At 35.1% G+C, this 13,147-nt stretch overlaps 1 protein-coding gene across 4 annotated transcripts in view; it reads right to left on the bottom strand.

Annotated features, from left to right (window-relative positions):
- The window catches only part of CD36 (CD36 molecule), a 75,711-nt gene that overhangs the window by 39,718 nt on the left and 22,846 nt on the right, over positions 1-13,147 (bottom strand). The window contains exon 1 of one of the 4 annotated variants that reach the window (XM_030307849.2): positions 4,153-4,189. The exons of 2 other annotated variants lie outside the window; for them this stretch is intronic. The gene's annotated coding sequence lies outside the window, so the exon portion shown is untranslated. Of the gene's footprint in view, positions 1-204; positions 256-4,152; positions 4,190-13,147 lie in introns of those variants that run through there. One more of the 4 variants, XM_032592389.1, reaches the window with a different exon arrangement.

Here is a 13,147-nt window from a genome sequence, read left to right as displayed (position 1 = left end):
TCTCTTTTTCCCTCAGGCATTACTTTCTTTTTCCAAGGTATTTTTACTGACACATTTATTTAAAAATTAATACTTAGATATTAATGCTTTAGATATATTGGGATGTTTTTTTCAAATTTTACACCGCTTAATCAGGATCAGGTAGAAATGGCCTTGGACAATTTCCATGTGATTTATGCTACTCATTTTAAAAGAATAACTTACACAGATTTCAGGTAGCTTGAAAAGAGGATTTCTCTAACTGTGATCTCTGGTATTTGCTGTATTAGCAAAAAAAGGTAGAAAAAGGCTATTTTAATGAATATCTCGATTAAAAACATCTATTTTGTTGTATTGAAGCTGCTTTGATATATTTTCTTCTCAACTTTAATTCAAACACACTTACACCCCCACCCCCTGTATGAAAATTGAGAAATAGCTCACCAACACAGGAGTTCAGATAGTACCTATTTTAAAGAGCATATTTTAAACATATTGAAAGGATCATTAAATTATGATGAAATTATGAACACTATTAGAGAAAGACATTTCGGAAAAAATACAAGCACAATACATGCTTTAAGTTGACACTGAACTTACTTGGATCACTCATCAGTAGCCTAATGCCATCCAAACCCTCTGTCTCTGGAGAGGAAAATGTCACACACTCCCAAGAGCAGTCCAAAGAATCAAATCTACATTCCCAGAGGCAGCTGTGTTCAATCCCATAGACAGCAGTTCCTGAGGAGCTTTCTGAGTCTCGTGTGGTAATACCCCGAGAGGGCACAGCTAAGTAAAATCTGCAATCATTTCTCTAGATTTGAGCAAAATATATACCTTAAACAACAAGGCAGAAAAATGCTGTACCCATTTCAGAGTAAAGAATGTTGAGGTTTTCATTTTATAAAGCTTACATACCCACAGTATTTTGAAGAGATATATTTTATATGAGAGTACCCCTTGCCTTATGTAAATCCACTGCAGCACTACATACATCTAGTATAATGAAGGATAAAACTTTCAACATAATGAAGTCAGCTTAGACACAGTTTTTTGGGAACCTTTCTTTTGCGAGAGACCACATAGGGTTTGGACCCAGACAGACAAGTGAATCCTGATGTTACTGGGCAATGGTTGTATTGAGTGGGGGTTGGGAGTTCAATGACTACTCTTATTTTTCTTTTTTTTTGGAAAAAAGTGGGCAAAACTAACTAAGAAGGTCATAATATGAACTAAGTGAGGGCAGTTGATAGGAGCCCGATTACTAGACACTCAAAGTCAAGCCCCTTCCATTCTTTTCTCCCTTCTGGTTTATTTTCTTCAGATTACAGAGCACCATCAGCCATCTACTGGGCTATCTGTTTGGTCCTGTTTTTGTATCTGCTAGAATGTTGTCTCCATGAGGAGGGGGACATTTGGTTGCCTCACTGCTGAATCCCCAGAGTGCAGGCCAGGCTCATAGCTGGTAACCGGTTAAGTAAATGGACACAACGCAACAACTGTCATAACCATAATAATATCTAAAACGGAGCGAGAATGGCCAGAAGGCAGACGTTACTATGTTGGCTGTCTGTACCACAAATATTCAATGGTTTGATTGGGATGAAGAGCATCTGCTTGGAAAGTCAATGGAGCAGAGTGTGGCTTTGGAATTCGTCACTTCCTAAAATGTGTTAAGGTTGCTAACTACTTCCCCTCTCTTAGTTACCATGGATCTAATCTGTTGTAAAGACTGACAGTGAGAATATAAAGGATTCATATGTATAGTTAGTAAATACTTGCTATGGTGATGATTAGCCATTAAGCAAATGTTTATTTTAGGGACTTTATTAAACTAATATGGACAAATAAAAAAGTATTGAAAATTATAAAATTCTCCCCTACCCCCTATAGTTTTATGAATTTTCAATTTACATTCTTATGTATATGGGATCATTCATACACCAAATCATACTTTCTGAAACTTGACTCTTCTCCTATTATGTGCATTGGAGATATTCTCATGTTGTGGATAGAGTTAATGTGCTTTTTCCATCATTGAAAAATATTCCATACTAACAGGTGTATTGTCTTTTAAATAACCAATCTCCTATTTAATGGACATAGTTTTATTTCCAGTTCTTGCCAAAAAATGCTAAAAATTCCTATGTAGTTTTTAAAATTTTTGAGTATAGCTGACACACGAAGTTAGTTTCAGGTGTATGACATGGTGATTCAACATCTATGTTATGCTGTGCTCACCGCAAGTGTAGTTCTCAGCTGTCACTGTATGACGCTATTACAATATCATTGCATGCATACATAGTTTTGTTTACCTGTTCTAGGACACCAATAAACAGCAGTAAGTGAAATTGTTAGTGTGTACTAACAATGTGTGAGAATGCCTGTCTACACTATTGTATACTGAACTTTAAGTTTCTAACAAGTACTTTTTTATTGGTAAATATTCAATTGAATGAAGTTGAACCTATTTTCCCAAGTATATTAGCTATTTATATTTTAAAATACTCGTGATAATATCCTTGTTCATCTTTTTTTTTTCTTTAAATTTGTTTGTCCTTTCTTTGTTAATTGGTAAGGAACCAACCAGCCTTCTGCATTTGACAAAAAAAAAAAATCTTTTTTACTATTTTCATTGTATTATTATATTACTACAATTTAAAACTTGTATGCCATTAACTTTCACAGTAATTTCCTTTTAAATATAGTGTCATGCTTTCAAAGGCCCTCTTTACTTCAGAAGTATTAAATATAATAAAACTTCTTTTAGCATTTGTATGGTTTACAAAATCCTTTGTAACAGTATTTTTTAGAGAAGCTGATTCATGGAATTTAACACTTACGAAGTAAAAGAGGAAGAGTAAAGTAAATTGAATGACAAATATTGCAACATATTTGAGAAGCAGATGATAGATGAATTGTAAGAGTTCTAGAAGAAGGGTCACATGGCCTGAGTTCTGATCACATTATTAGTAACAGCAGGATTTGTGAACTCAGTAAGTAACACACAGTCATTGTATTTCTGATTTTCTTTCTTGCCAAAGAGGATCATCATACAGAGTCCATCCACACCCTCAAGCTGCAGATCAAATCACATGTTAGGTTTACCTAATTTAAATCTGTATGCAGCTTCTGTTAGGAGATGGAACTTTGTAAGTGATTTTTTTTTTTTTTTTTTTTTTTTACAGTTCAGGAAATGAAAAGAAGAATCTTGATATAATATACATTGCATTTGTGGACTGTATGGATAAGCAATGACTTACAAATTATGATGATGATATAATAAGGGGGTTGACACATACTGGAGGCTTACTATCTGTCAGTTGTTGAACTAAGTATTTCACCTGTGTTACCTGTTGACCTATCATACCACCCGTTGGGCTCCTTAGACAACTAGAGTAGGTCACAAAGCTAGTATGTGCCAAATCAAGGATTAAAACCCAGAGAGACTAAGTGAAGAGCCTATACTCTTTTCAGAAAGAAAAAAAGCAGATAAAAAGTTCTTGAACAATACCTAATTTTACATACTTTTCTCAACACCTTTGTACAAATTGAGTAACAATTTTAAATAAATCGATGTTACACTGAGAGGAAAATGATATCTAATCATAACAAAGAATCAACAGTGAACATATTCTGTAAGTAGTAACAGAATTATTTTGAAATTAAATCCTTCTAAAGATGTGTAAACTATCTCAAAACATTAGTTAACAGTGTCAAACTGTAAGTAAAATTTGTTTTATCACTTTAATCCTTGGGGATAACCATAGAGATTGATGTGCACATACATATGCACATATTTATGCACATGTATACACACGTGTGTGTGTGTGTATAAACATCTATCATTTTCAATTGCTACCTTATTTGTGAAAGTATGAAATCAATGGCATGCTTTACCTCTTTTCTATGGTGAGGAAGGACTTAACATGCAAGAACAAAAATAAATAAATATATATGTACATAACTAAGATATAACAGTATAATGTAATGCCAGTAAAACTTGAGAGACTAAAATACAGGCTTCTAAGATGGCCTTTAAAAGAGAATTTCAAGGACATTAATAAAGGATAGGATATCAGGGTTACTAAAGTTTAGACTTAAACCATGTGATCTAATAAATTGAAACACAGGACACAAACATACTGAATTAAAATTATAAAATAAACTTACCCATATGTTTAATAGAAGCCATAGTAGGAGCTGTGTGTGAAAGAGATTTAACAGAGAGCACCTCTGTATATGTGGACAGTGCTCACGTGGGCAGGGCCAAATCAATATGTAAATTTCACAGGCCATCTAAAAATGTTGACAGACCTAATCTTTACTTGAACACTTTGCAAAGCTGACTCAACTCTCTAAGGGGAAGTAGAGTAAGTCAACATTTAAATGATACTACGAAACATAAGGATATGGTATGATCAGCATAGTTGTCAGGGTAATTTGTATTCATACAGTTGATGGGATATTATTTGGGGGAAAACCAGAAATATTCAGGTAAAGTGATAACAAGGCCTGAAAACATGGCATGGTGAAATAGTAGGAAAAAAAGCACAATAATCAATAAAGAAAACAAGCAGTTAGTTAACAAATGCCAAATTTAAAAAGGTTGAGAAAAAAATGTAATCAATGAATTTGAAATTTCACAGGACAGGAAAAATGTAAAAAAAAAAAAAAACTATTCAATTGAAATACAAAAAAAAAAAAATCAAAACAAATTTTATCATTAAGAAAAGTAACCTAAGATACTCCCTGAAGTGGGGTCTTAAAAATTAAATAAATAAAATAATTTTAAGAGGGGTTAGGGACATCAGTTTACATTTGCTTTAGCTCATGGCTTGATCAAAAGGATGTACGTTAAAATCCTAAAATGTCAGGTTTTTTTAACTCTGTTTAAACACCAGTAAAAAGCTGAAGTGTGTGATGAATGTATAAAAACAAAATACATTTAATCAAAGAAAAAAGATGGATAATGAGACTCAAAGTGATTTATTCCATTTAATGGAGACATGCTAATCACACTAGAGACAATGAAAAACCTAATTATATGGACATCCGTGTCATCTGACAACCTGTTACCTTAAGTTTAAAGATATACACTTGGACATCAGATTCCTACAAGACTTAGGTACACATACTGTATGCACGTGTTTGTGTACGCACGCGTGCATGCGCCCACACACACTCTTCTTCAGGGACATAGGAGACTGACCTAATTAGGTTTCTTTTTAAAGATAGAAAAAAAAAGGTTTCTAAGAAACATGTTATACAATAATAATTTATTTAAAAAATCACTACACAGGAAAAACTATATTCCCGATACCTTTCTTTTTCTGTTTGTTTGAAGTGGGATAAACCCTGCATCTGAGTGACCTGGCATTTTAAAGAAACATAAAACAGTTTGTGGACCATCATTGCCCAGGTTGGTTCTTAGTGGGCTTAAGGGAAGGGTTTGCCCTTCAATGAGCCTGAGTTTTCTGTCTTCAAAGAGACCAGCAAGTTTGGTTTAGAGTGTTACTTATCAAATGAACTCCTTGGAAGAACTTGAAATAAATTCTTAAAATTTCAAAGAACCCATAGGATTCCAAGAGCGAACATTTTACTTTAAATGTATTTTTCCGTTTGAATAAAGCCTCATGTTTGTAAGAAAAACAAACAAAAACATTGAAAATATATACATGTAAAATTTTCAGAAGCAAATGTTTACCCGGAAACGCTATGGATCATTTCAATCACTTTCTTTACATATTTCAATGGGCATATTCCAGATGCCATAAACATTAGAATCCAGACAGAATAAAAAGTGGTACACCAGCACTCTATGTTGCATGAGACAGATAGATGAATTCAGAATAATTCTAAAATGTCAGAATCCTGAAACTGTCCTCTATGTGTCTCTGTGATTGCTGGGCACCTGCTTACCTGAAAGAAATCGCAACATATCAGAGGTAGAGTGAAACCTTCCCTTTGTGATCTCCATACTTCAGTTTTGAATCATAAAGAAGTTTGACTTGTCTATTAAACTTCATTACTTTAGCAGCAACTTTCGCAGCAGCATTAAACCTTGCTTTGCAATATAGGGCACTGACAAGGGAACTGATAAAGGAATTGACCTTGTGGTAACTGTACTAGGGTAGGTTTAGGTGGGTTCAGGCAGCATCAGCACCGTCTCTGCAATTATCGGTCATCCTTGAGCTCGCCAGCAAGCAACCAAGGACTCAAGACCTGTTTATCATGACCATCCCTTTCAGATTCCTGAATGTCACTCTTGTCTTTTGTTCTGAGGTTGTGATTCAAGGAACCAATTGTAGGTTATGGAGTCTGAATTGCTACAGAATGTCCCTCATACATGACTGAACTAGTCCTGCTAGTTTTGCTCTGCTTGATTAGCTCACTTGTCCTCAGGACAACTGGGACACAACTGTTTTCTTGGCTATTAGGCCCAAGGTCTCTCGGTTGTGTTATTTAGGTAAGCAAAGTATCCTCCTCCACGGTGCCTCCAGTTCATGGGTAAAGGTACGTATGTGAATTGGAGTGCTTATATTATCTGAGTGGGTTTCAGTGGACTCTGTGATGCTCCTTTTGTTAAAGAGCACAGTGCTTTCCTGTTCAGGGTGAATGCTGAGAATATTCTTGTTTTCCCAAACTGCATGTACAAGGCTTGAAGCAGCATCCTCTATGTGTTCCAAGGACTAAAGAACATTTTCTGGATATGATCCAGGAATGTTGCTAGGCCTGTTTTTCCTCTCATTTTCTACAACTCCACAGGGAAAACTGGGTCATCACAGTAGGCTGGCGAAAAGAAGGCTACTGTGAGTAAAATTGGGAGGTGAAGTAAGTCCATAAAAGCATGTAAAACCATACCATTTCATGAATTAACTCAAAATTAAAAACCATTACAATGTTTCCTATGTTATAAAGAGGCATGTCACAAAATACTCTTTTTATAGTAAGCCTCCGTATAGACTCCTCTCTTTCACATGCTTCTTTTCTTCCTTGGTTACCCTATGTGTATCTGTCCTGATTGATTTCTATTTGACTATTTTGACATTTCATTTTTATCTTTCTAGTATGCTCTCAAAAGGGTACATGATTTGGGATATGTAAATTTGGAGTTGCATTCACATGACTTATTGCAATTGCATTTACAAAAGCACATCTATCCCTAAATCAGCAGAAACCATGAATTCATTTGGTCTTTCACTCCTTTTACAAACATGCTTACATCATCCACTTAACAGATATTTCTGTTTTGAAAGGCGTCCAGCCTCCAGGGGCAGTTCAATGTACAAATACAGGTATCAAAATATTACCAAAAAGTATTCTAGTCAAAACTTCACCATATTTTGCAACTGATTCTATTAGCCTTGCATTTACTATTCTGTATAGTAGGAAATATTTAAATTCTTCAAGAAACTCAAAAAATGAATATTAAATTACATTTATTCTATTTACTAAACTTTCTCTGGCTTGTCTGTTATGTCAGCCAGGTTATGGAAAAAAAATACAGTGTGATCTTCTTTTTAAGTCATTTGGTGCAAATCCATTACTTAGAAAGCTTTTTATCTCTAGGATATAATATTCTACCATCATATGTATCACTCTTTCAATATTCATCCAATCCTATGCAAATACAATTAAAAATGAGAACAATGTCTTTTGTTTTTTGTTTTTAAGTCCATTAAATAAGTACTAAGATGTGTTTGAGGGAATTGGCTTCAATCTTTAAAGATGGAACATAATGAATTTAGTTGATTATTTAAGGGATTTTTCACTATGCCTGAGAATTTCCCAGAGGAAAGAAAGAGAGTAATGTTTCTTTTTTTTTTTAATTAAAAAAAAGTTTTTTTTTTACTTATTTATTTTTTGAGAGACATAGAGAGACAGAGCACAAGTTGGGGAGGGGCAGAGAGAGAAGGAGACACAGAATCCAAAGCAGGCTCCAAGCTGTCTGCACAGAGCCTGACGTGGGGCTCATACTCACAAACTGTGAGATCATGACCTGAGCCAAAGTCAGACGCTTAATGACTGAGCCACCCAGGCACCCCAAGATAGTGACGTTTCTTCAGGGACTTCACACCCTAGAACCTTAGTGCCTTTTATATAGGGAGGAGTGACTTGTGATCTAGAAGCCATGAGTGACTGACTCAGCATTTAGAGATGTCCTTCCATACTGAGTACAGAAGATTCAAAAACTGCCTCCATATTTTGATTTATAAAGGTTTTGATTCTAGAGACATCGCCTCTAAGAATGCCAATGCTCTATTTAAAATTTTCCTTTGATTAAATAGGGAGTGTTACAAGAACATGCATTTTCCCTCAGGACTCACAAAAGCTCCTTTGCTCAACATTGGTATGAATCAGTCTTTCTACTATTATCTACTCCCCCCCCACCCCCACGCCATCCCCATCTTCTATGTAGAAGAATAAGGAAACACATATTCTTCCTGCTGGGGGACTTTTTAAAAACTCAGGGTAGGTCAGTCTGGGTCAAAGCCAACACCCAAACAAGTGGAAGAGAGAAAGTTAAGGAGAAAGAGCCAACAAGTTTGATCCAACTATGCCTAAAGAGTACTAACACTGGGGCACCTGGGTGGCTTAGTCCTTGAGTGCCAATTCTTGGTTTTGGCTCAGGTCATGATCCCAGGGTCATGGGATTGAGCCCAATGTCAGACTCTGTGCAGTCTGCTCAGGATTCTCTCTCCCTGCTCCTCTTCCTCTCTCTTCCTAAAAAAAAAAAAAAAAAAAAAAAAAAAAAAAAAAAAAAAAAAAAAAAAAAAAAAAGAAAGAAAATTAAAGTACTAACTCTGGAGTTTTCAATTATGTGGACTCCCTAAAATCCCTCTATTGAGTCAGCTAGTTTCAGTTGAAAACACAATATTCTATGTAAAATGTGGATCTTAGATCACTGCTCATTTACAGAAATAAAATATCTAACCAAAGTTCTTGTTCATTAAGTGTCATCAAGAAACACAATCAGGAGGGGCGTCCAACTTTGGCTCAGGTCATGATCTTGCTGTCTGTGAGTTTAAGGCCTGCATCAGGCTCTGTGCTGACAGCTCAGAGCCTGGAGCCTGCTTTGGATTCTGTCTGTCTGTCTGTCTGTCTCTCTCTCTGCCCCTCCCCTGCTTGTGCTCTGTCTCTCTCTCAAAAATAAATAAAATGTAAAAAAAAAAAAAAAAAAAAAAAAAAAAAAAAAAAACACAATCAGGAGACCTCTAAAAAAAAGAATCAAGGGCAGAAATACGGTTTTTTACACTATATGTAACAGAGATATTAGTATAATATTAAACACATATAAAATACCATGTAACTATATTTTCTTCTACATATGTCCACAACTCTTTAGTGTTATAAAATATGTCATAAAAAGCTCAGTTCATTCAGGAGTTGCAAGGGCTCAGGTGACAATGAAGCTCCCTATAATGTACTCACTTGGGAACTGTGTTGGTAGTGATTTTTATATCCCAGATTTTAAAATAGTGCCAGACACATAATTGATGCTCAAATACACATTGAATAGATAATGAAGAACCTATTCTATAGATATCACAGGATAGATCAAAAAGAAACATGGGTATATTATATAATTTGGTAGGAGAGAAGGTTATCTTTGGTTCTCCATGTTGTCTGATACCAAGTTTAAAAGGAATGGTTATTTTCTATGTATGCCTTTTTATATTTAGTAGACACCGGGCGTGAAGTGCAACAAAGAACAGGTGTGGTCTGCTTTAAGCAAAAATCTGCATGTATTAAACAAATAGTCTGATTCTTTCACATTAGCAAATATTCTTGGGGTACCTGGGTGGCTCAGTCAGGGCCATTTTTTTTAAAAACTGAAAACCATTCTTACAAAGGATTCTGTCATTCTTCAGATACTTCTTGAGTAAGTACAATACAAGGATGAATGACATGCTCCTACAAAATAACCTTTTCCCAGATATTTTAATGTTTATTTTTATTTTCGAGACAGCATGAGTGGAGGACAGGGGCAGAGGGAGATAGAGAGTCTTAAGCAGGCCCCACACTTAGCCCCACGCAGGACTCAATCCCATACCCCTGGGATTATGACCTGAACATCAAGAGTCTGATGCTCAATGGACTGAGCCATCCAGGTGCCCCCCCAAACATTTTAAGTGATCTAATATACTGTGTTTCTGTATCCACATCAAGGAATAGACGTATTTATTAAAATGAATATTCCTAAAATTTGTTAAAATAATTCACACCAAAAACCATGATTCGGTATTAAATGTAGATCATTATAAGTGGTTGTGGTGTATTATTTTGCCTATCAAATTTTCACCAAGTCTTCTGAATAGTAATACACTACCGTCTAATTTTTTACATGACCATCTTTTTTTATAAATCAACTGATGTGATCCCTTGCTAATAGTTTGATTCCTCTGGGTTGTTTAGAGGGTTTATTCTGGACTGCTCATTTATTTTGTTAAAAGACAGTGGGTCTTTATCTGACTTCAAAATGCACCTTTGTCAAGAGTGTTAGTATGGCCCAGTCACTAGAAACTTAAGCACCTCTGAGGATTGGCCTTTAATGTTCTGATAGCAGTTAGTTCAAGAAAAATGGCTGAAGTTCTGTATCTGTTTAAGTTCTGTCTTTGTACTTGTTACCATCTGTGACATGAGACTTATCTTTAAGAGGGGCATCGCTCAGCTAAAGAGACATGCTAGAGGATTCCAAACACTGATCAATTTCAGAAGTCTGTAAAAATGAATAAAGTACAAAGAAAAAATCGAAAATATCACCAAATGTGTCCTTCCTTACCCCATGGCAACCTGAGATGGACTTTTTTTTTTTTTTTTTTTTTACTCTCGAGAGAACTTTTCATACTATGACTATGAACTCTTAAATATCAAAACAAAATGCATAAATGCCAAAACCCAGGAGAAAAGGACAGTAAGTAGAACCTGGTAGCATTTTTGTCTCAGGAGAGGCTGCCAGCCCTGCCTCCGCCACAGACTGTGACAAACATACAAGAGTTTGAGTCAATAGGCAGATAAGATAAATACAACACCTACATGTGAAGAGGTGCAGACGTTATGGTCTTATAAAGCATGAATATGTAAAAAAAAAAAAAAAAATGAAAAGGTGTCATTAAAATCGGAAAAATTGTCTTAAATCAGAAAGGGCAAAATAGTTGAAAATGTACTCCAAGGAGCAAATCCTCAAACTGAGGATGAGAGTCAGACTCTAAAATCTTTTCCATTATTATAAAGATGTGTTTTCAAATAAATTAATTCTCTAATACCTTTTGTGTGTCAGATTACATGGTATATTACTTAAAGCATAAGATTTTTAAAACTATGGTAAACCACATTTATTCCTTTGATATGCAAACAAAGAGTGAATATAAAATGAAAATATCACTAAAATGTACTACATTACATAGATAAATTGATAGATTGTTTTTATGGAATTATTAATCAAAGTCAAATTTACAGAAACTTTTTTATCACATAAATAATATACTAGTCTTGCTTTCTCATGCTTTTAATTTAATGAAAATCCTATACATAAAAGTTAGGCAATGGGGTAATAACCAGCAGACATAACAAATTTGAAGTGTGTACTAACGTTACATAGTAAGTTTCAGCTTGATTTTCATGTAGTTGCTATCCATTATAAACTGTAAGTTCCTATGTCAAAATTTGGTAATTTGTAATTGGTAAATATGTAAATTGCTAATAAATATAGTTTTATTGTATAAATAATAAAAACTACTGATACAGTAGAGGATCTGATCTGAATATTCTTACCATCAAAGTATGGAGAGGCGGCACAATGCCAGCCAAACTGGCTTTTCATTCACTGATAAATTGGGTTGTCATAGCAAGCCCATATTCACTGTTTCTAAGCAACCCAAGGCTCCGCAGACTTCAGATACTTAGGAATCCACTGATCTTTCATCATCCTTAAGGGAGAAATATGAAAACTTGTGGTACCAGACTCAGTGGAAGATTCCCTGATGACCCAGTAGAGCAGTGACCTGCCATAAAATGTCCCTGTGTTGGCATCCATTTAATTTATCAAATAATATTTGTGAGAGGGAATTAATTGATTATTAAAGTGCTAAGTGGATGAAATTAGGTACAGAAAATGATCAATACCTAGTATGTGTTGAGCAGGCAAATGTTTGAGTAAACAGACAAGATACCATGCACAATCCAACTTTCTAAAGACAAAGTCATTTACATAATGCCAGCATTCATAAAGTCCTTGCCTTTTAGTGTAAAAAAAATATATCTGTTTAGCAGCATTACCACGCAGCAGGTCATTTCAATTTTTTTGTTTTCTAATTATTTATACTTAGGTAGCATACATAATTATAGATCAGTAATTGCTTGTGATTTTATATTGAAATGTTTAATTATGGTTTGTCTAGAATGCTTGAATAATTAACCACCCAAACATCAAATAGAATTGTATAGGTCTGAGGTACAAGCAAGGTTAGGAATTCTTTGAATGAGGTAATATTAGCATTTCCTGCCCCTGTCTATGTCAAACACTCTCCCCGAGTCTCCTGTCTTCACACAGTACCCACAGAGGCAAACCACTGCCTCTAGAGCTCTTAATTCACAAGGCTTACTTTCCAACTATTTGAGATAATCAAAGTGAAAGAGAGTTAAGGCACACAGATATCGTCTGTTCCTATAGAATACTGTATCACAATGCAGGTCAGAATAAAATGCCATTACTAGAAATGGTTATATGTGAACAGTAAAATGATTAGGTCTGAAATCTGTAAAATTTTACCTAATTCTAATACCTGCCTCCCATTATCATTCCATGTGGCTAGCTCTTACCAGGAAAAACATTGGAGGAATGATGTGCAAATTGAAAACTGGTTCTAATTTAATGGTAAATTTTGTAACATTACTTCCTGTATCCTGTTAGCTGTTGCATCAAAGATTCAGTAACCTGCCAGGTATACAATATGATGATAGAGTTCTGTAACCTGAATGTAAGATAAAGTTGACATGTCACCTCTCATACAAGTCCCAGGAAGCCACCTGTTGACTAGAGACATACCAGGAATGTCAGCAGTAGAAACTCTTCCTGTGATAGCTACTGATTACTGTTGATTCTAAATGGGAAAGGATAGATTCTTCTTCAAGACTGGAAGACACCCACTCTGCGTTACAATCT

This window comes from Lynx canadensis, chromosome A2 (assembly GCF_007474595.2).
Source record: "Lynx canadensis isolate LIC74 chromosome A2, mLynCan4.pri.v2, whole genome shotgun sequence".
NCBI lineage: Eukaryota > Metazoa > Chordata > Mammalia > Carnivora > Felidae > Lynx > Lynx canadensis.
Note: the sequence above shows the minus strand (reverse complement) of the source record. Positions and strands in the feature narration are given on the sequence as shown.